Below are 23,320 nucleotides of genomic sequence, written 5' to 3' on the forward strand. Positions count from 1 at the left end.
CTCCTCCTGAAATCCCTTCTCATCTATTCCGTAGTTTATTGCTGGTGGAAATATCTCTGGAGATCTTGTTTCTGTCTCTCTTCAGCCCCTCCTATGAAACCCTCACTCTTTGTTTTGATTTATTAATCAAAAGCTGAACAATACGTTTTATTTTTATTAAAAATCCTCCTTTCTCTCTTCCCCCCCCCCCGTACCCTTTACTGATATTTATGCAAATATCCTAATACCAGGAAGTAAACTGAAAACCCTCAGCCAACCCACTGAAACCAAGCGAAGTTCCTTCTCTGCAGCTCACAGGGGTGGCCTCAGGCAGACTAGTGGCTTGGCTGCTCTGGAGTCTTTCTCTCCCAGCTGTAAAATCCTGTGGTCTTTAAAAAACCCAAGCGTGCAGCTTTTCCTTTTCCCGAGGATAATCAGCTAATTTAACTCTGAACTACACCCTGGCTCCTACCCTCGCTCTGTGGCTGAAGTAACCGTGGAGTTTACTTGCTGCTTCCAAAGTTTCACACTCAGGGAAGTAAGTGTCTTTCTTTTGTCTCCTAATTTGGAAGTGGGTAGTTTGTTCGGGCTACTGTGTCCAGCGGTAATTTCTGTGATCCTTTCAGACCAGTGGGGAATGTAGGGAACAGTCCTGCACTGGCAGGGTACGGATTAATGGGACTTCCTCTTTAATTCATACAAATCATGGGCTCCCGACGTTCCTAGAGTTTGTCACAGCGAACGAGTGCTTCTCTCTGGTGATGAGAGGAAAGGCGTCTTGGAACCTTTTTGGCAGCTGTCCTTGTTGCTTTGGTAACAGTTTTTCCCCACCTGGATCTACCTTGCAGATCAGGGGGAATAGACACTTGTTTGTCTGTTGCATAAAACAGCTTATCAGAGGAGGCTGGGTTTTAGTTATTTTTTATTGTTGTTAGCTCTAATATAACACCCTGTCTTTAATTACTTTGGAATTTTTTGAGATTTAACCTGTCCTATTGGCATACCAATCATTTTAGGGAAAGCTAGTCTATAAATACACGTTGATATCTTCCTCTAGTCTCTCCCCTTCCCCCCCCACCCAAAAAAAATGAAGAGAAAAGCAAAGTTTTCAGGCAAGAGAAAGAAGGGGCTGAGGGCGGGCATTCTAGAATTATTACTGAATTAGCTAAAGGGTGACTGATTTGGAACCTGATCTCTCTCATTCACTGAAGTGAACAAGAAATATTAAATGAACCATGTGTTAAAGATATAGCGAGTTCAAAAGAGGAAGTGTGACACTAATGGCCAGCTTGTGTTTCTACCCCTTCAGGGAACAGTTCTTTGAACCTCAGAGACAGTTTATAGTACATTAGTTAAAAGGAAGTGAGAGTTCTTTTTGGACTGGTTAGCTTTTCCTTTAGCCCAGTGTAAGGGGTGTAGCTGCAGTCTAAGCTTTCCTGTATGGTTCAGCTTTTAAGGAAATACAGCAATTTATTTGAGAAGAAGACTTTAAAAAGGGATTACATTTGGTGGTTTGTTTTGATCTTCAAGGCTATATTGTCTTCAGCCAATCTTGACTATTCCTAATTACAATTAAAAAAAACTTGGAATGCTAGAAGAATGTAGTATTACACAATGCATTTTTTCTTAGTCACTGTCACAAGCTAAGACAATAGACTTGGTTTAACTACCAGAGAAAATATGGCCTCTGGATATTCTGTTTAAATTCTGGATTTTAAACGTACAAGTGTAGGGTAAAGTAATTCCTGGAGCATCTTCAAAGTAAAACTGCTTCCTCTTAGCTAGATATTAAAGTGTGCTCCTGCTTTGAAAAAAATGAGAACAGTATTGTGATAGTCCATGTTTAATGTCTTTCACTGGCTTCCAGTCCAAGTTTGCTCAGTTTCTAAAAACAAAAACAACAACAAAAAGCTCACTTTTTTATTTTAAACTGCCAGATCTGCAAATTCTGTCTAGAATCTGAAAGTCAAGCTGGTTCTTTCCGGGTCGAACATCATCCTCAGTATTCTGCAGTTAGAATTTAGTTGACAGTCCCTGTTTTTTCTCAAGCAAGAATAAAATTCAGCTCAATAGTCAGTAGAAGTTGCCATTTTTGCTTTCATTTTTCACAATGGAAGAGCACTTTAGATATTTTTTTCAGCCAAAAACTAAACAAATACTCTTCTCTCCCACACTCCCTGCAAATCCCCATCCCACCCCACCAACTTAAAACAGCACAAATTGGTGGGGAACTTTTTACCCTTATACAGTATGATTTCTGCATGACCCTTGGAATGCCTGAACGCTGGATGCAAATACTTGTAATGTAATATCTGGTGGTAGATAAATTGTGGAACACTTGCCAAATGATTATAAAAAAAAATCTGCAGTGTAGAATTGATTTAACAAAATAAAGATTAAATTGTGTTGGGGAGCCTAGTTTTCAAGAAGGGTTAATCAAATTGCTTTAATGTGAATCTTTCCTGTTCTAGTACTGGATGCAGAGCAGATGTGGTGGTTTTATAAGTTTAATAAAGTGAGGACTTCACATCTGTATAATAAGTGGTGACAACATTGCAACTATGGACTGGAAGAGCCAAAGAATTTTCTCAGTAAAAGTAGAAACAGGATCAAAGTCTGACTAATAATGCTATCTAACAGGAGTGTATGGAATCACAGGAGACAATTAAAATTCATGGATTCTGCAGCCAATAGGTTTCACATTCTGTTGGCCTATTTCAAGTTTAATATCTTGTGTCTGGTGCCAGCTTTGTAACTTTCTACGTAACTTTTCTTGGTTTAATAAGATAAAGATTTCTTTTATCAGTAAACTGTTGAGATAATGTATATAATGATGTTGCATTTTAGCAACAACTATAGATTGGTAGATGTGAAGTGGTTCTGTTTTTCCTGTGTATTCCTCTGGGTAAGCAAGACTTTATTGTAAAGGTGCCCAAAGAATTGCGGAAAGGCCTTTTTTTTTAAATAATATTTTGGTCAGTAAAATCATTCAGTGATTTTTTGTTGACCATGCTTTTGACTACAATGATACATCACCTGCTAACACTAGGCATTTTATACTCTATTAGCATTCCAGTTTTCAGGTGTGTTTCACCTTGTCCAAACTATTGAATGGATTTTCTACAAATTTGTAAATCTTTGTGTATTTATTAGTTTATATATATATATGCTCTTTCCATAACATTGCCTCCCCAACTCTCTTCAGAAATGAGGCACCGTGTTCTGTGACCCTATCAGCTCTCATAAGCATAAGAGCAACATGCTTGGTCAGTTTCTGTAAGGGAAACCTCATAGCCCGCCCAGGTCCTTCAGCAAGTGATATGGATATTTCAGTTGGGAGATTTCTCCCTGAATCAGAACTTAATTGATGTCCCAAGATTGACTTAGAGGCTGCTGGAGGTCCCATCTCTTGAATGACACAAAACTAAGGTCCTCCTGGCCACCTGTGTCCATTAAAGATTACATGGCACAATTCTCAAGACAAGAGGCATTGCTCTTGGTCCTGGTTAAAGTGCAACTTGGGGAGTAGCATCTTACCTAAAGATACCCTTAGATTTATTAGATAACGTACTCTTCATGTCTTTTCACATGGAATGCTGCACTAGGGTTATGGAGAGTTAAATAGCTAATCCCAGAAGTAATTGCATTTTTGTGGTGAAAAAGAGGTGTGTGTTTCAATACTTCATTTTGACTATTTAAGTGTTTTGATCTTTAGGATGAGAAGTACTCACTTTGGGCCAGCTAGTACCATACTCAGAGATGGGTATGTGAAAGGCAGCAAGCACCTTTCCCCTTTTTATGTGGCCTGTGTAAGAGCCAGACATAATTGTAGTCCCTTTGCTCAGGGACACTCAGGGTCTGCTCCCTCCTCTCCCCCCAGCCCCATGTGAGTTGATGATGCTCCTGTGAAGCTGGGCCAGTGCAGCTGGTGGGCAGGCAAAGGGTGATGGTGAGAAGGAGGATCAGGGCCTCCCAGAGGATTCAGGAGGCCCGGGGCAAAGCAATTTCAGGGGCCGCTTCCATAAAAAAAAAGTTGCAATACTATAGAATACTATATTCTCATGGGGACCCCTGTGGGGCCAGGGGCAAATTGTCCCACTTGTGCACCTCTCCCCTCCCCGCCCCCGGGCCGCCCTGATAAAAATAAATTTTTAAAAACCTTCCGCATCTCGGCACAAACCCAGTTTTGAGACAACTTCTTTTCAAGTCACCTTTACAAGATATCACTGGTTCTCAGCATCAGCTAGTGCTGATAATGCGGACAATGTCTGCTTTCCTTCAAAATTTGTTGTGGTTTTTTTAATTGAAAAGCTGAAATTAGTCTGCCAAAACCTGAACATGGTTTGGGGCTTCAGAAATGTGTGGCCAAATATTTGCTGCTTGCTGTTTGTTTAAAGAAACAATAAAAAAAAATCTGCTTAAAAAAAATCCCAAACTTTTGAACCTCCTCAGCTTGTGACCAAACACCTGAGACCATCCAGTCAGAGATTTTTCCAGGTTTCTGATACTCTGCTGGCTTCCTTGACTCATATCTGTCTCCATAACTTTGGGTTCATTTAGCTTAGAACATAAGAATGGCACACTGGGTCAGACCAAAGGTCCATCCAGCACAGTATCCTGTCTACCAACAGTGGCCAATGCCAGGTGCCCCAGAGGGAGTGAACCTAACAGGTAACGATCAAGTGATCCCTCTCCTGCCATCCATCTCCACCCTCTGACAAACGGAGGCTAGGGACACTATTCCTTACCCGTCCTGGCTAATAGCCATTAATGGACTTAACCTCCATGAATTTATCTGTTTCCTAGAGACTGGCTCCATGGGGTCCCTCACAAAGTGGAGACGGTTACTGTGGGTTTGTCTTTAGTATAGCTTATGTACATACTCCACGAACTGAGCATTTGAGCTTGTTCCAGAATCTGGGATGAGTCTATGGTGTGAAAACTGAAATGCTCAAAACAGCACATGCATGTGAATGGACACAGGGTGCTAAAATTAAATTAACCCAGGGGATCTCAAACTGGGGGTCGGGATCCCTCAGGGGGTCGCGAGGTTATTACTGGGGGTCGTGAGTTATCAGTCTCCACCTCAAACCCTGCTTTGCCTTCAGTATTTATAATAGTGTTAAATATATAAAAAAGTGTTTTTAATTTATAAGGGGGGGTTGCACTCAGAGGTTTGCTATCTGATAGGGCTCACCAGTATAAAAGTTTGAGAACTACAGAATTATCCCCTCTAGAGCCTCGGGGAATGCGGGGGAGGGAGGGGGTCTCCCTTGGTAGGGTTGGGAAGGAGGTAGGTGGTGTAGGATATTGCTCTTCTCATGTGATGCCTTCGCCATGGCTGTCTTGGCTCTATCACTGTTAATCTAAAGTGGCTAATTTTAAATGAAGCTACCTTCCCCTGACGTGAATCTCCCTATGGTACTGAAATTAAATGTAGCCTATAATTTGGCATTTGAGAAGTGAAAGAGATGGTAGCCCTAAGGGAAAAGATAACAGCTTGGCTCTTTGTGTTAAATAACTGTCTGCAAGCTTCAAACTGCTGAATGAGCTTTAGAGTAGGGAAGGCTGTCCCTCCCAAAACAGCCTGGTCCTGCCCCCCTATCTGACCCCTACCCACTCCCTGCCCCCCCGACTCCCCCCCTCAGAATCCCTGACCCTTCCTGCTCCTTGTCCCCTGACCACCCCCCTATCCACCCTGGGACCTCCCCCTGCTCCCTGTCCCCTGACTGCCCCGACCCCATCCACCCCTCTGCTGAGTCCTGACAGACCCCCAGAATGCCCATGATCCAACCCCCCATTCCCCTCCCCTGACCCTCCCCGAACCTCTGCTCCCTCCCTGTGTCCTGACTGTCCCTGGGACTCCCTGCTCGTTATTCAACTCCCCCGGCCCCTTTACCATGCTGCTTACCCCACCTCTCCCGGAGCCTCAGCGCACCGCGTCCAGGAGCAGCCCTGGACAGTGCTGCAGTGGCATGGCTCCGGCAGGACCTGAGCTCCTGCTGCTTGGCTGCAGCTCGCAGCCCCGCCCCCTTACCATGCGGCTCTGAGCGGCAGGCACTCTGGTCCCATTGGAGCCACGCCGTGTTAGCTCTGTCCAGGGCCGCTCCTGGATCCAATGCGCTGAGGTACTGGGGGATGGGGGAAGGCAGGGGGGAGCCCCTGACATTCTAGTGCGGGCCCCTGCGGGGCCCAGGGCAAATTGCCCCACTTGCCCCCCGCCAGGTGGCCCTGAGGACGAGGGGGTGTAAACTCCACCTAATGCAAGGGGGAGACAGGATTCCTTGCAGCAGCCTCCCAGAGGTATTATGGCACTATGCTTCCCCCAACATGAGGCTGAGCCTTGATGGTATCAATGAGCCCCAACTCCGTGTGAGACAGTATTGCTGTAAAGTAGAAGAAAAAGAAGAAATCCATAGGGTGTGTTTTGTAGAATTCCTGCTGATAACTTGTACTCATTGTAGATATTTCCATAAAAAAGTGCTGAGCACTTGTTTGAAACATTATGCTAGAGAGATCTGTTTTTCACCTCTGTAAATTATTTTTAATAACATACAAGTTTTTTAGATCAATCCTACTGATGCAATTGTCAGTACTCATACACAATGTAGTAACCTATTAACTACTTAAAAAATGTTTTAACTTCTATCAACTAAATTCCAATGATGGCATTGAACATTTTTAGTTAAATTGTCCTTCAGAAAAGGATGGGAAATACAGTGTTCTTTTTAGCCTCATTAAAATACGTTTCCACTAAATTTGATGTCTGCAAATGGAGTCAGTATGAACAATCTTCAGCATCTTTCCTGAAGATTACTATCCTAGCATAAAGATGGAAGCAGAATCAGTCTTGTGTAGTGCTTGTATGACAGATATGAGAACTGCTTGTTCTGATATTCATAATGAACCTCTATTTAATGTCTAAGCCTAAAGAACTATTCACAGGGACCGGGGTGCTAGATACATTACTGCAGAAAATAGCCTCTACCCCCCTTAGATAGAGATGACATTTTGACAGAAGCACTTGACGGGGAGCGATGTTGTTATGAGAGTACTGTCAAATTCAGTGTTCGGGGAGGAGAAGAACAGCATTATTTGAAATGAAGAGCTTCAACCTGTGTATCCTATACATTAGGACTGTATTGTCTGTCTCATTTAGACCACAAGCACTTGGGGTAACTATAATATATTTCTTTGTACAGCATTGAGTACCCCATCATACACTGTCCCAGGTATAATGATAACTCCCAGTCTAAGCAACATGTCCTCCTGCCTCTGAGGCCTTTGGTGCACATAATGTAAGATCAACACTTCTCTTCCTGGCTAAGCTGTGGGTGATAGACTAAAAAACTCACACCTGCTTGGCTCACTTACATCTTCAAGTTCTATTTTTCCTTTATACATTCTTTTGATTGAGCTTATTGTCTCAGTAACAATAACAATTGGATTTTTTAGTTTTTCTGAAGAAGACCAGTTACAATATAGTCATTTTGTGAAATATTGAGCTGAACCATGCTGCAGTACATACTAGGAATTAGTGTGCATGGTACATTTGCACTCCAAGCTTGGCATTTTCTGTAATTTAGTTTACATTATCTACATCCGTTTATTTACAGTTCAGACTCGATATACATACAAAGGGGACTGATCATATCTTGGAAATGTGTTTTCCATCTTCTTTAGAGTTTGGTTAGTTGAAAGCAATTCAGGGACTTCAGCAAATGTACATATTGGCACAGCAAGTCTATTGTTCGTGTGTTCCGGTGTGTGTGGTTTTCGTTGTGTACTTTTAGTGCTTTTTACATCTTAGTCATTGTTTGGTACAGGCACACCCATATAGACCTGTTTGATCAATAGGCTTTTGACTATGCTTCATATGCTAGGCTTTTTTAATAAACAAATGCTGGAACAATATGTTTCTGCAGAAGATAATGCAGAGATATATTCTTTTCCCCTCCGTATGCTGTAGTATGTTACTGCATTATGGCCTTCCAACAAAATGAATACTAAGGAGCAACAAGCGCCATTCCCATGGATAGATGTATAATTAATTTTATAAAGGTGAAATTTGTTAATCCACAGATCTGTATTATTGCTGCTTCTGACTCCTATTGTTCAGATTAGATCTTGGTACAGAAAATATTCAAGCATAAGTTTTCCAGTGGTATAAAATTGAATGGAAAAAGATGACAATAAAACTAGTATATCTGCCATATTTATCTGAAGTGGATGTTCTCAAACCGTGCCATCAGCAGGACCTGGAGCATCATGGAGATTATGCCTTTAAGGTCCAAATGGAACGGGCTGTACTACGCTGGAGCAGCTCCTACACACCCAGTTTAGCAGACTGGTAGTGGCCTGGCAAGCCTTTGCGTAATAGGTTGAGTGCTTGTGTGTAACAGTGATTCAAGTATGAGAGGAAAGGAGACGAGGAACATAGTTTAAGATGTTTGCCAGGATTTGAGTCTTTGTCATTGAGGAAGTGAAAATTTCTTTGGTCAGTACTCAGGAAGGGGAGGGAGGAGAAAGAGGAAATTCGTCATTTGGATGCATGGGGCTCAGCTGTTTCAATACAAATTGCAAAATTTATTTGAATCTGCAGACAGCAGGATAACACAGCATGCAAATGAAATTCAAAATAGGCTTTTGAAACTGCAAAATACCAAGGAACTTCTAAACTCTAGGCAGAGGCTAGACAGAAGTTCTTATAGTGCTGGAGGGGGATTTGGAGATTTTGCTCCCCTTTTGCTTCTCAGTGTGTCCCCTGCTCTTTATACCTTGTTTTTGTCACTATTCTGTGCTCTGCTCTCCATCTTCTTTTCCCTCATTCTGACCTTGCAAGCAGCATGGCAGCTCTTCTTCTCTCTGTCCTATCAGTTCCCCCACACTGCCTGAAAAATATGATCGAAGCTGGGAGACCAGCACTGAGCTGGGGAGCATTAGCATACATTAAGCAGAAAGGGGAGCCCATCTATTCTTGGTGCTTGGCTGTCCACTCTGACTAGTTTTCAGCACAGTGGCTGATTGATGTGGCTGAAGGAGAGGGGTTGACTGGCAGTGTGCAGCATTCCCATGCTGCTGGCAGGGCCGGGGAAGCAATGATCAGCAGTGTTATCACTAAGGCTGATAAAATGTATTTGCTTTGCTGTAGGACTTGTGACAGAATCAGTGTGCTGTAGTGGAACTCTATCCTCTCTGCCATGGTACCTATCAATACTGCTTGCTAAGCATCCTTAGTGCTGCGCTGCTTTGAGTCTTTTTATAAGTTGAGTTGATTTTTTTTCTTGAAAAACTACGTCACCGTTTTGCTTTTATCCAGCTATAGCAGCGACCTCTTTCTGCTGTCTCTCTTGGTGTTTTTTAGTTTTTAAACTCTTTCCCCATTCCTGGTCTATTGTTTTTCTTTCCCATCTATCTTTATCCTTTATTTTCTTGGGCCTGTCTACAATATAGGTAACTCATCTGACACAGTTACAAGTGCTCGTGATTTATACCCCACACTGCAGTTCCCCTCCTCTGCCCCCACCCAACAAAAACCTTATCGACCAAGTTTGTGCATTAACATCTACCATACTGCCTTATTCTATGTGCATCACACCTGTGCAGCTATTCCAAAGTGCCTCAGAAGGGGATGGGGGGTGCTGAAGGATGTTTCAACTTGTGTGACCCTGCACCCTAAGATGGCCTAAGGAGAAAGGGGGACCAACCAAACCAGTGACACAGTCATGATGAAGAGTGACACTGCAAGCAGACTGTGCACTTAACCTGTTACAGAAAGGTAGCTATGTGCCAATCATGTTGTGTGTAGGCACAAGCCATCTTTGGAGCCAGCTGTAGCCTGGACTATTTATAAGCTGTTAAAAACTGAGTGCAGACAGACAAGGCTTTGTCCAATGTCCGCTGCCTCTCCTGTTTCCCTCCTATTGCTTCCCCCTTCAGGAGTTGCTCTGGTAAGTTTTGCTTCGCTTGTTTACAGTCTGGGCTGGCGCTTCCATTTAGGCGGCCTAGGCAATCGCCTAGGGTGCCAGGATTATTGGTGGGCGGCATTTTGCCACAGGGGGCGGCAGGCGGCTCCGGTGGAGCTGCCGTAGTCGTGCCTGCGGACGGTCGGCTGCTCCAGTGGCTCCGGTGGAGCTGCCGCAGTCGTGCCTGCGGACGGTCGTCTGCTCCCGCGGCTCCGGTGGACCTCCCACAGGCACCACTGCGGCAGCTCCACCGGAGCCACGGACCAGCGGACCCTCCGCAGGCACCACTGCGGCAGCTCCACTGGAGCCGCGGGACCAGGGCACGGTGCGGCGAAATTGCCATGCGCCTAGGGTGCTAAAACCCCTCCCGCCAGTCCTGTTCACAGTATATCCTGTCCTCAGGCAGTGGCGTATTATCGCCTACGCCAGCAAGGCCTACGCCTAGGGTGGCAAATTTGCAGGGACGGCAAATGTGCTCACACCCCTTCCCCAAATCCCTGGCCTGCCTCCTCCCCCAGGCTCGCCGCGCTTCCCTCCTTCCACCTCCCTCACAGGCTTACCGCGCGAAAGCACTGAGAGGGAGAAGCAAGTAGTGGCACTCGGAGGACGCGGAGCAGAGGTGAGCTGGGGCCCACGGGCATGAGGAGTAACCTGGGGGGGGCGAGAACTGCTCCTCGCCCCAGCTCACCTCCGCTTCACCGCTGCCATCTCCCGAGTGCGCCGCAGCTCCCCTTCTTCCCCTTCCCTCCCAGGCTTGCTGCGCGAAAGCTCTGGGAGGGAGGGAGAAGCAAGTAGTAGTGCGCTTGCGGGATAGCGGAGGTGACCTGGGGCCGGCGGGCACGGGGAATAACTCTTCGTGTGTGTGGGGGGGAGAGAACCACTCCCTGCCCCAGCTCACCATCACTCCACCTCTGCCATCCCCTGAGCGCGCCACAACTCCCCTTCTCCCCCCTCCCTCCTAGGCTTGCCGCAGGGGAGCGGAGGTGAGCTGGTGTGCACTGGGGGGAGGCGACAATTTTTTTGAGGGCCTCAGGGCGGCAAATTTGTTAATCCGCCACTGTCTTTAGGGCAAAATGAAACTTACCAAAGCCGGTAATTGCACTGTGAAGTCAGCTGCTGTTTTACAGAGCCAGCACCCTGAGAAACTGTTACTGGGAAGGGGAAAGAGAGGAAGAGCAGCAACAAGCAGAAAAAGCACTGATATGATGTGGGAAAGCTGGAGAAAGGTGTCTTATATGAGAGACTTCTGCTTCAGTGGGTAGGTTAGCATATCTGGCTGCATTATTCATTATTTGTACTGCCATAGTGCCTAGGAGATGTAGTCATGGACCAGAACCCCATTGTGCTAGGCACTGCACAAACACAGAATAAATAGGTGCAAAAAATAAGCATAACTGAGAGCTTGGCTACACTGGAGAGTTGCAGCGCTGGTGGTGGCTTTACAGCGCTGCAACTCACACACTGTCCACACTTGCAAGGCACATCCAGCGCTGTATCTCCCTGGATACAGCGCTGGTTGTACTCCACCTCGACCTGGGGAATAACAACTGCAGCGCTGCTCCGCCAGTGTGGCCACCAAAAGCACTGTTATTGGCCTCCAGAGGTATTCGGAAGTATCCCAGATTGCCTGTTCAGCCACTCTGCTCATCAGTTTGAACTCTACTGCCCTGGCCTCAGGAGACCTGCCCTTTAAATGCCCCGGGAATTTTAAAAATCCCCTTCCTGTTTGCTCAGCCAGGGGTGGAGTGCAATCAGTGAATCTTTCCAGGTGACCATGCCTCCACGCGCCAAACGAGCCCCAGCATGGAGCAATGGTGAGTTGCTGGACCTCATCAGTGTTTGGGGGGAGGAAGCTGTGCAGTCCCAGCTACGCTCCACTGTAGGAATTACGATACCTATGGGCAGATATCAAGGGCCATGCTGGAAAGGGGCCATGATGGGACACGCTGAAGTGCAGGGTTAAAGTGAAGGAGCTTCGGAGTGCCTATTGCAAAGCTGTGAGGGAAACCACCGCTCTGGTGCTGTCCCCACAACCTGCTGTTTTTACAAAGAGCTGGATGCGATACTTGGGGGTGACCCCACCGCCAATCCGAGGACCACGATGGACACTTCAGAGCGGGGGGGGGGCGGAGGAGAAAGAGGAGGGAGGAGAGGAGGAAACCGGGAGTGAGGGTACTGGGGTGGGGGAAGACACCCTGGAGTCCCAGGAAGCATGCAGCCAGGAGCTCTTCTCAAGCCAGGAGGAAAGCAGCCAGTTGCAGCAGCCGGTACTTGGTGAAGGACAAGCAGAGGAGCGAGTTCCCGGTAAGTGGCTTTTATTTTTCAGTATAAAAATGTTTTGGGGGAGGAATGAGGGTTAGGGCTGCATGCATGCATGTCTAGATGTGGAATAGCCCATTGATGTGGTCTATCACGTCACGGTAATTGGCCTCGGTAATCTCTTCAAAAGTTTCAGCCAGAGCATGGGCAATGCGCTTGTGCAAGTTTATTGGGAGAGCCACTGTGCTCCTTGTCCCAGTCAGGCTAATGCATCCATGCCACTGTGCTGCGAGGGGTGGGGGGACCATTGCTGCACACAGGCAAGCTGCATAAGGGCCAGGGCGGAATCCGCATTGCGGTAGAAGACCCTCCCGCTCTTCCCAGGTGACCCGCAGCAGTGAGATATCTTCCAGAATCAACTCCTGTGGAAAATGTTGGGAGACTGTTCAGTGTAGGTGCCCCCTGCAGCTATTTGCTTTCCTCAACGCACAGAAACCCCAGTACAGCCTAGAAGCAATCAATCAGTTCCCCTTACTCACCATTTCGGGGCTCCTGTGGGTTATGTGTGCTCTCTTTGGTATGGGAAAATTATGCTATTGTGAAGACTGTAAACTCCTTCACTGTGTGGGAATAACTGTCTGATGTGATGTTAACTGTTGCCTTTTTTGCCTTTCTACAAGCAATCTTGAGTTCTTGGATGCCCGTGTTATCAACAGCTGAAAGACTCCAAAACCTCCGGAAAAAGATGCGAAAAAGCAAAGAGGACATGCTGCAAGCAGTTATGGATCACTCTGCCAGAGAGAATCAAAAACTGCAGGACTGGAGGGAAAGGGAAAGCAGAATCCACCAGAGAAACGCAGCAGCCAGGAAGAAAAGCACAAAGCAGCTGATAAGCATCCTGGTGCACCAAGCTGACTCTATCCAGGCGCTCGTAGCCATGCAGGCAGAGCACTACCATGCCAGCCCCGCCCTGCCCCCATCCCAAAGCTCTTTCCCTTGTGCCCCAATGTCAGCTCAAAACCTCCTTCCCCAGCATCCAGGTTCTTACCACCACCAGCTGCCTCCAACACCTGTATGTTCACCAACCAGCCCTGAGAACTATGACCCTTACCCTCTGCACTCAACCCTCATCACCATGCAGTATAGCCATTCTGAAGTGCAGCAGTCATTGCACAGCACTCCAGACAAGACATACGCAAATCTGTGAGTGTACCATTCCCCACCGCACCCCCCTGCCCTTTTAGGTTCCCAAAATGTTGTATGTCTGTCAATAAAGTTATTTTCTTTTCAATAAATGAATTCTTGGCTTTGAAAACAGTCTTTATTATTGCAGAAAGTCAAAAGATACCTTAGCCCAGGAAAGAAACAGGAACTGCAAATCAGCTTAGGAAAAACAGATTCCTACTAACATTGTAACCACTGCACTTCACTCCCATGTAAGGCACCAAACATGACTGTTGGTTTTCAGCCTCAAATTCCTCCTTCAAGGCATCCCTAATCTTTGAAGCCCTGTGCTGGGCCTCTCTAGTAGCCCTGCTCTCTGGCTGTGCAAATTCAGCCTCCAGGTTTTGAACCTCAGAGGTTCATGCCTGACTGAATGTTTCACTCTTCCCTTCACAAATATTATGGAGGGTACAGCACGTGGATATAACTGCAGGGATGCTGCTTTCCCCCACGTCTAGCTTCCTATACAGAGATCTCCAGCGCCCCTTTAAACGGCCAAAAGCACACTCCACAGTCATTTGGCACCAGCTCAGCCTGTAGTTGAACCGTTCCTTGCTCCTGTCAAGCTTCCCTGTATACGGTTTCATGAGCCAAGGCATTAACGGGTAAGTGGGGTCTCCAAGGATCACAGTGGGCATTTCAACGTCCCTTACTGCGATCTTCCGGTCTGGGAAAAAAGTCCCTGCCTGCAGCTTCCTGAACAGGCCAGTGTTCCGAAAGATGTGTGCATCATGTACCTTTCCGGACCAGCCTGTGTTAATGTCAATGAAATGCCCACGGTGATCCACAAGCGCCTGGAGAACCATAGAGAAATACCCCTTTCCGATTAACGTACTCGGATGCCAGGTGGGATGGTGCCAGAATAGGAATATGCGTCCCATCTATCGCCTCTCCACAGTTAGGGAAACCCATTTGTGCAAAGCCATCCACAATGTCCTGCACGTTCTCTAGAGTCACGGTTCTTCTTAGCAGGATGCGATTAATAGCCCTGCAAACTTGCATCAAAACGATTCCAATGGTCAACTTTCCCACTCCAAACTGGTTCGCGACCGCTTGGTAGCTGTCTGGAGTTGCCAGCTTCCAGACTGCAATAGCCACCCGCTTCTCCACCGGCAGGGCAGCTCTCAATCTCGTGTCCTTGCATCGCAGGGTGGGGGCGAGCTCAGCACACAGTCCCATGAAAGTGGCTTTTCTCATCCGAAAGTTCTGCAGCCACTGCTTATCATCTCAGACTTCCATGACGATGTGATCCCACCACTCAGTGCTCTCAAGCCCAAAAGTGGCGTTCCACAGTGCTGAGCATTTCCGTGAATGCCAGCAGCAATTTCGTGTCATACGCATCAGGCGACTCGCAGTCATCGTCGGACTCCTCATCACTTTGGATCTTAAGGAATAGCTCAACTGCCAAACGTGATGTACTGGCGAGACTCGTCAGCATACTCCTCAGCAGTTCGGACTCCATTTCCCACAGAAATCACGCTGCACAGAAACCGTTGAGAGAGTCAAGATGGCGTGAAACGTGGATGGAAAAACAGGGATTGCTGGGATGTGAAGTGATGCATCATGGGGCGTTGGGACAGGAAGCAGAATGACCCGCCCCCTCCGCCCCCTTCCCGCAACCCACAGCGCCAAAATGGGACGAGGTGCTCTGTGGGATAGCTGCCCAAAATGCACCACTCCCAACAGCATTGCAAATGCTGCAAATGTGGCCACACTGCAGCACTGGTAGCTGTCAGTGTGGCCACACTGCAGCGCTTTCCCTACACAGCTGTACAAAGACAGCTGTAACTCCAAGCGCTGCACACCTGCAAGTGTAGCCAAGGCCTGAATTAAGCAAGAAAGTTTGAAATAAACATTGGTAACATTAGACTTTTCTGTGACAATAATGACGTAGGCTGTATTTGATTATGTACAGCAGAGTTTTCAGATAAACTTGAGAAATGTGTAACTTTATTTTCACTTTAAATTGAGCTGATTTTTTTTAAAATGTTTGAATGCAAGTTTTAAGGTTCTAAAACCAGACTAAGGGTATGGCTACACTTGAAATTTCAAGGAGCTGCCGCGGCAGCACTTTGAAGTGTGAGTGTAGTCGGAGCACCAGCGCTGGGAGAGAGCTCTCCCAGCACTGCACATAAACCACATCCCTTACGGGTGTAGCTTGCAGCGCTGGGAGCTGTGCTCCCAGCCCTGCGGCACTGATTACACTGAGGCTTTACAGCGCTGTATCTTGCAGCGCTCAGGGGGGTGTTTTTTCACACCCCTGAGCACGAAAGTTGCAGCGCTGTAAAGTGCCATGTAGCCATGGCCTGGATTAGAAAAGTTATTCTAATGGAAATGCACCCGACCCTTCACTGCTCAGTGACATAACCAGGTGCCTGTAATGTATTAGTTACTGGAAAGCATGCAGGGCCGAATCTTGCTCTGTGTTGCTTAAAATCTTGCTTTAAATTGCTAGAGGCACTGAGTGGAGTAAATTGCTAGAGGCACTGAGTGGAGTAAATTGCTAGAGGCACTGAGTGGAGTAAATAGACAGAAGGAGTCTCTTCTGCCCCAATGGCACCTGCATACAAACAGGCGAGTGCACTCTTTAGCCTTGTTATACCCCTACTAGTGCTCTGCAGTCCTGTCATATGACAGAATCATAGAAAGATCCACTTTCTTCTAACATTGAATATGGAATATTTTTAATAATAACAAAATTGGTATTATCCCCACTGCTTCTGCCTAGAATCTTTCCAGTCCTGCCTAGCTTCTTGGTACAGATTTAAAGAAACAGTAGACATAGGCCTGGCCTACACTTAAAAAGTTAGGTTGACATAGCTATGGTGCTCAAGGATGTGACAAAAATCACATCTCTGAGCGCAGTAGCTACGCTGACCTAACCCCCAGTGTACATACAGTTAGTCAATAGAAGAATTATTGTATTGACCTAGGTAATGCCACTTGGAGAGGTTACCTACAGGGATGGAAAAATTCCCTCCATTGCTGAAGGAAGCATCTGTGCTATGGAGCAGAATGCTGCGAGAGCTGTGTTGCTCCAGAGCCGGTAGTGCGGAGATGGCCATATTCTCAAAGAGGCATGTTCTGCTTGCTTGGAGGCATGATCAGGTCCCTAAAACCTACTTTGCAGGTTCCTGGCCTTCTTAATAGTTAGCTTATTGGAGACGCCATGAAACTACCTTTAAACAAAATAATTAATATAATCAAATGTTAACAGGCTCAAAATATTTTTATCACCAAACAAACAAACAAACCAAAAAACACTTAACCCATTGCTAAAGTTTTACTCCTTAACCTTTTGATTAGTTGTTTTTGTGGAAAAACAAAACAGTTTCCAGTAACTCTATTGGTAACAGCTTTCAGCTGGCCTTCCATTTCAGAACTTACTATTTACAAAGTATTTAATGCACAGGAAAAGTGTCAAAGTTGACTCAGAAACTAAATCAATTTGTATCAGGAAAACTTTTAAAGAAAATCCTACAGAATACTTAGTCATTTTCTAGCATGTCTGGAAAGAAAAAGTCCTTTCTTTTGCACTTAGTTGTCAAAGCAAAAGTAGTAGTGAGGTACCTCCCATATTATTGTACAAACAGGTCTTTGCTCCTTCTAACACAGGAAATGTCAACCCTCTGAATGTCTGAAAAAGACCAGTGGTGTCAAATTCATTTGGAGGAGAGGGCTAGATTCCATGTTAAATAATTATCTGTGAGCAGCAATATAAACCCAGGATTTCTGTCACTGCCCTGGTAAACCTGCACCTGCTGGACACTCACTAGGCTACTGTGTTTAGGTCCCACCACATGGGACCCTCTTAAGCTTTCCCTGGTTTAAATAAGATCCACCATTATCTCTTTCTTTGGCCTTGCTGGTATCTTCCTGAGCACAGATTCGTTTTGACTACCTGTAAACCAGTCTCACAGTCCAACTGCCCAGGTCCTCAAATTCACTGAAGTTTGAAGTTTATTAATACAGAATCTTAGTAGGGTTGTCAACTTTCTGATTGCAGAAAACCAAACGCCCTGGCCCCACCCTCTGCCCCACCCCTTCCCAGAGGCCCCACCCCACTCACTCCACGCACACCCCCAGTCGCTCATTCTCCCCCATCCTTGCTCACTTGCTCATTTTCACCAGGCTGGGGCAGGAGCTGGGCTTGCGGGAGGTGGTGCAGGTTCCAGGGTGGGGCTGGGGCTCTGGGCAAGGGGGAATAGGTTCAGTGTGTGGGAGGGGGCCTCCGGGCTGGGGCAGGAGATTGGGGTGCGGGGGTGTGTGTGGGTGTAGGCTTTGGGAGGGAGTTTGGATGCAGGAAAGGACTCAGAGCTGGGGCAGGGGGTTGGGGTGCTCGCTCTGGGCAGTGCTTACCTCAAGCGGCTCCCAGGAAGTAGCAATATGTCCCTCTGGCTCCTAGGTCAAGGGGTGGCCACGAGGCTCCATGCACTTCCCCTCTCTGCACATGCTGCTCCCATTGGCCACGGTTCCCAGCCAATGGGAGCTGTGGAGCCGGTGGTTGGTGCAGTGCTTGTGCCATAGTCTGGGGCAGTGTGGGAGCACCCCTGGCAACCCCTAGGCCTATGAATCAGAGGGATATGCCAGCCACTTCTAGGAGCCAGCCGCTGCAGCCAACTGCATCCTTTGCTAAAGCCAACAGTTGTGAGTGCTCTGATTTATGGCTTACCTCTCCAGAAACATGTGATAGTTGAAGCACATAACTCACAGGCATTTGTAAAGATTTCCAACACAATTACTCTTTACTATAGATAGCCCAAGAGATATACAGATCTAGACAAAACAGTAAAACACCTCTGTGCCTTTCCTTGTTTGAGGGCTTGGCTACACTGGAGAGTTGCAGCGCTGGTGGTGGGTTTACAGCGCTGCAACTTAGTAACTGTCCACACCTGCAAGGCATATCCAGCGCTGCAACTCTCTGGCTGCAGTGCTGGCTGTACACCTGGTCTGCTTGGGGTGTAACGATTGCAGTGCTGGTGATGCAGCACTGCTCGTTAAGTGTGGCCACCAAAAGTGCTGTTATTGGCCTCCAGGGTATTAGGCGGTATCCCAGAATTCCTGTCCACAACAAACTGGAAGAATGGCTGAACTCCAAGCTCCCCAGCTCCCCGGAGCTACTTATCTAAAAAACAAACACAGCTGCTCTTTGCTCCAGCAAGCGAGCGGAGGCAGGGGAATTGCTTTGGAATGTTCACAGCTGTTTGCTTGAGGAGAGAGGGGAGTCCATGTTGAGTAGCTGCTTATGTGGTCTGAAGGCTATTTAGGAGGGCATAATTTGCATTTAGTGAATAAGAGAGGGGTGGGGGAAGGGGTCAAAATTTTTAAAATGATTGAAGGTAGGTGCTGTGTATCTTCCAGTCCTTAGAACTTGCAAGGCAGGGAGCTGAGAACAGTGTCAGCTCCAAATATCCACTCTCTCTGTCTCCCCCACGCTCCCTGTCACACTCCACCCCACCCCCCTGTTTTGAAAAGCATGTTGCAGGACTTGAATGCTGGGATAGCTGCCCACAATGCACCACTCCCAACAGCACTGCAAATGTGGCCACACTGCAGCGCTGGTAGCTGTCAATGTGGCCACACTGCAGTGCTTTCCCTACACAGCTGTACGAAGACAGCTGTAACTCCCAGCGCTGTACAACTGTAAGTGTAGCCATACCCTCAGGCCTTGGCTACACTGGAGAGTTACAGCGCTGGTAGTGGCTTTACAGCGCTGCAACTTACTCCCCGTCCACACTGGCAAGGCACATACAGCACTGTATCTCCCTGGCTACAGCGCTGGTTGTACTCCACATGGACGAGAGGAATAAAGAGAACAGCGCTGGTGCTGCAGTGCTGAAGTGCCAGTGTAAACAGTGATTAATCTTACTACGCTGTAACTGACCTACGGAATTTTCCCATAATGCTTTTAACTAAAGAACTCTCTTTGTTTTGTTGTGAACTTGGGGTTCCCGGATGCTGCTTATCTAAAAAACAAACACAGGAATTGTTTGCTCAGAGCAGAGGCAGGCAGGGAATGTCCACAGCTAGTGTTTGCTTGAAGAGAGAAACAGCATGGCGGGGGGCGGCGGGGAGTCCCTCAGAGCAGCTGCTTATGTGATCTGAAGGCTATTAGCATTTAAGAGTGAGTGAAAGAGGGGTGGGGGAAGGGGTCGGAATTTGCAAGGCAGGCAGCTGACACAGTGTTGGCTCCAAAAATCCACACTCTCTCTCTCTCCCACGCTCCCTGTCACACTCCACCCCACCCCCCTCTTTTGAAAAGCACGTTGCAGCCACTTGAGTGCTAGGATAGCTGCCCATAATGCACCACTCCCAGCACCGCTGCAAATGCTGCAAATGTGGCCACACTGCAGCGCTGGTAGCTGTCAGTGTGGCCACACTGCAGTGCTTTCCCTACACAGCTGTACGAAGACATTTTTAACTCCCAGCACTGTACAGTTGCAAGTGTAGCCAAACTGTCAGTTTCCTCATTACTCTTGCATGTTCTTTGGATTTTGGTCATAGTCCTCTAGGGTGTCCAGGATTACGTTTCCTGCACATGGCTTCTCCTCCAAATCATAGAGTGTGCGTGTCTCCCTCTCCGGCATGCAGCCAGCTTTTTTCTTCCTTGGTTCTGCAATCAAAAATGACCTCTCTACTACAAAAGCATGCCCCTTTTGTTCTTCCCTGCCCGAAGCCTCCTGTGTCCTTTTAAACCGGCTTTGTCACCTCTCTCCCTTTTCTTTCCCTGTTAGGTATTTTCACTCTCCACTCCCCACTTTCTGCAGATATACTTGGTTAAACTAGTTTTCCAGTTCAGACACCCTTCTTAGCATATCCATTGTTTGGGCGGTGCCTAATTGTTAAGGTTTAAGTCTTCTTTTGTTTGTTGCTTATCTTCTTCCAGATAGGGGAGGTGATATGTGTAAAGTGACCTTATTAGCTTAGAACTGACTCACTACACATTGAGGCAATTAATGACAGAGAAATTTCATAAAATTAGAATTAATGAATTATATGTAGACAGATTCCTCAAATTGTCATATTTCCTACTCTCTTTACTCTATCTTGGCTCTCTCACTGGGGCCAAAAGGAAGTTTGTACAGAGAACAAGAGGCAAATACTGCCTTTACACAGTAACTAAACTTTTATTTATTATTTGTTCAGTACCTTATTGTCACACTCAGTAAGAAATTCTGCTCCCCTTTAGGCCACCACTATTTCTGCCCATTATTTCTCAACCTTCCCCATCTTCCTTTATCTGTTTCTCTCTGCTCTGTATTTTATGCATCTAATCTATTCTTCCTTCTACATTTCCTTCCCAGCAGCAAACCGAGTTCTGATTCTTGAGGACTTGTGATACAGCTATAAAACTCACTCTCTTTATATACCCTTGCAATGCAAACTCAAGGATTAAGCCTGCAAACACTGCTGAGCCTACTTTACTTTACTACTAAAAGCCCTACTCCTGCAATTTGTTGTGGGTAGGCAGACTGCAACTCCCACATCAAGCCCCATCACAGTCACTGGCACTCCATGTCGGTGAATCATTCTGGCCAGTTGTAATGAATTGCAGGACTGGGCCTGTCAATGGGACCATTTGTGGTAGTAAGTGATTGCAGGAATAGGCCCTTGAGCACAAAAAAGAATCCAAATCAATACAAACTATTACAATAGCATTGAATCCAATCATCATAGCTTTTGAAAATGGAAATAAAAATATTCAAAGACTGAAAACAAGAAATGGCCAGTCACATTCAAAATCGTAACAGTGGAGTATTAAGGCTAATTTATATTAAATCCATATGACATATGAGTGCTCTAGTTCTGCAAATGGGAAAAGAATTAGCATCTTTCAATGCAAGAGAGAAACACATGTGTGATTATTACATTGCATCCTGAATCTGACTGGAGAGAGTTCCATGTAATTCAGAACTATATTTCAGAACCCTTTATTTTAACCTAGCAAAACCTCATGTGTAGTTTCTTAAGCCTTTTGTAGAAGCTGGTTTTGTGCTTGCTAACTAGCCTACCAGACTTGAGGCACCAGAAATTTGCTGTCCTTTTTACCCTTTTATGGCTATTTAATAATTAAACTTGGCACTTAACAGTTTTGCAAACATTAATCACCATAAAATAGTGGAGGTACTATATCTAATGATTGGAGCATGAGACTGAATCACAGCTCTTGGATTTTATTTCTAGGTCTGCTAATGACTCCATATGTGACCGTGTACTTCACCTGTTTGTGCCTCCATTTGCCTGACTGTGAAAAGGGTGCAATAATACTTACTCCCCTGAGGATGGCTGTGAGAGTTAGGAGTAAAAACCAACTGCCTCTTTCTTCCTTCTCCACAACCGTGGAAGGCTCTTGTGTAGTGGAGATGGTGTGGGAGGATTGCTGTCCACCTACCCCCAGGATATATCACCAGCACCTTGCTGGGCATTGCTTTGCAAGAGGGGGTGGAGCTGGGTATGCGTGGGAGATACGCAGGCTGTGTGCACGTTCATTCTTAAATCTCAATTCTTAAAGAATTTCAGGGGTTTTGTTTTAATATTTTGTCTAAATCTTCCAATTCACATTGTCCTTTGTCTCATTTGGCTACATTTGTACTGAACCGGTGGCTGAGACAACTTCCAAAAGATAGCTGCAGCTTACTTAGCTGAGATAAACAAGTTATCAACCTAAGCAGGCTACTATTTCGTGCTTTCAAGGGATTATTATAAACACAGTTTAAAGTTGTGCAAAAAATGAGTTGTTTATAAATTAACTCCCCCCAAAAGTCATAACATCTTCCTCCAATAGAATTCAAGAGGAGTTTTGACATTGACATCAATGGGGGTGAGATCAGGTGCCTCTAACTTGAAAGCTTGCACAGTTAATCAATACTCTGTATTTTTACGTTATCAGTAACAAGATGGAAATTGCATGAGATTTTTTTCTCTATGGTTGTGTAACTTATGGGCACCAGATTCAGCACTGTCGTATTTTCAAGTACTGTTCCAATTTCCTCCTAAAACAATTCTGATCTGCAAAATCAAACCAGAGTTCACAGGGTTCCAAGAGGAACTGCAGTCTAAAATAATGGTGTTAGTTTAGTTCAAACTAGACAACTTAGGCCAAAATGTTCAAACCTGAGTGTCTCTTGTTAGGGTCCTAAATCCATATTGGGCACATAAATACAATGTCCTGAGCTTCAGAAGTGTTGAGCAAGCCATTGATGTCAATATCGCTTTACTGAGAAGCCATATAAAGAGGTTCACTAGAAAATGAAAGCTCCTTCCCCTTGTCTATAATAGACTTATATGTCAGATTTTTTTTTTCAGGTGTGATTGTTTTTGGTTTTTGAAGTGGCTGAAAGAGTGTGAGAATTTTTCATTTGCTAAATCTATCAATATGAATGTCAATTTCAGCTCTAAGTACTTTATGTGGTTTTAAATACAGATTTGACAAACTAGAAATAAGCCTGCAGAAAACCTTTTTGACCTCAGCATGTCTTTCATTAAGCCCTCCATTAAAGACCCCATCATGGACATTCTTCAAGGAATTTTCCTCCCTTGTGTCATCATTGGCATGTCATGATGTAGCTTGATGATGTTTAATGGGCCCCATATCCATTTTCAGATAGCTGTAGAGCACTCCTTGCAGGAAGCAAGTTCATTCCAAGAAAATAAAAATTATCCTAGAAAAGACAAGGTGGGTAACCTAACTATCAGAGATCCCGTACGCTGAAGTAAGAACAGATGGTGGATTTGCGCAGGGCTGGCGCTTCCATTGAGGTGAGCTAGTCAATCGCCTAGGGCGCCAGGATTTTCGAGGGGCGGCATTTTGCCGGGGGGGGGGGGGGGCGGCAGGTGGCTCCGGTGGACCTGCCGCAGTCGTGCCTGCGGAGGGTCCATTGGTCTGTGGCTCC

General features: G+C 46.1%; 1 protein-coding gene across 2 annotated transcripts in view; it reads left to right on the forward strand.

Annotated features, from left to right (window-relative positions):
• The first annotated feature begins 274 nt into the window (after positions 1-274).
• LYN (LYN proto-oncogene, Src family tyrosine kinase) overlaps positions 275-23,320 on the forward strand; it is a 94,265-nt gene continuing 71,219 nt past the window's right edge. For both annotated transcript variants that reach the window (XM_050938887.1, XM_050938890.1), the window contains exon 1: positions 275-517. The gene's annotated coding sequence lies outside the window, so the exon portion shown is untranslated. The remainder of the gene's footprint in view (positions 518-23,320) is intronic.

The sequence above is a fragment of the Gopherus flavomarginatus genome, chromosome 2 (genome assembly GCF_025201925.1).
Source record: "Gopherus flavomarginatus isolate rGopFla2 chromosome 2, rGopFla2.mat.asm, whole genome shotgun sequence".
Classification (NCBI taxonomy): domain Eukaryota; kingdom Metazoa; phylum Chordata; order Testudines; family Testudinidae; genus Gopherus; species Gopherus flavomarginatus.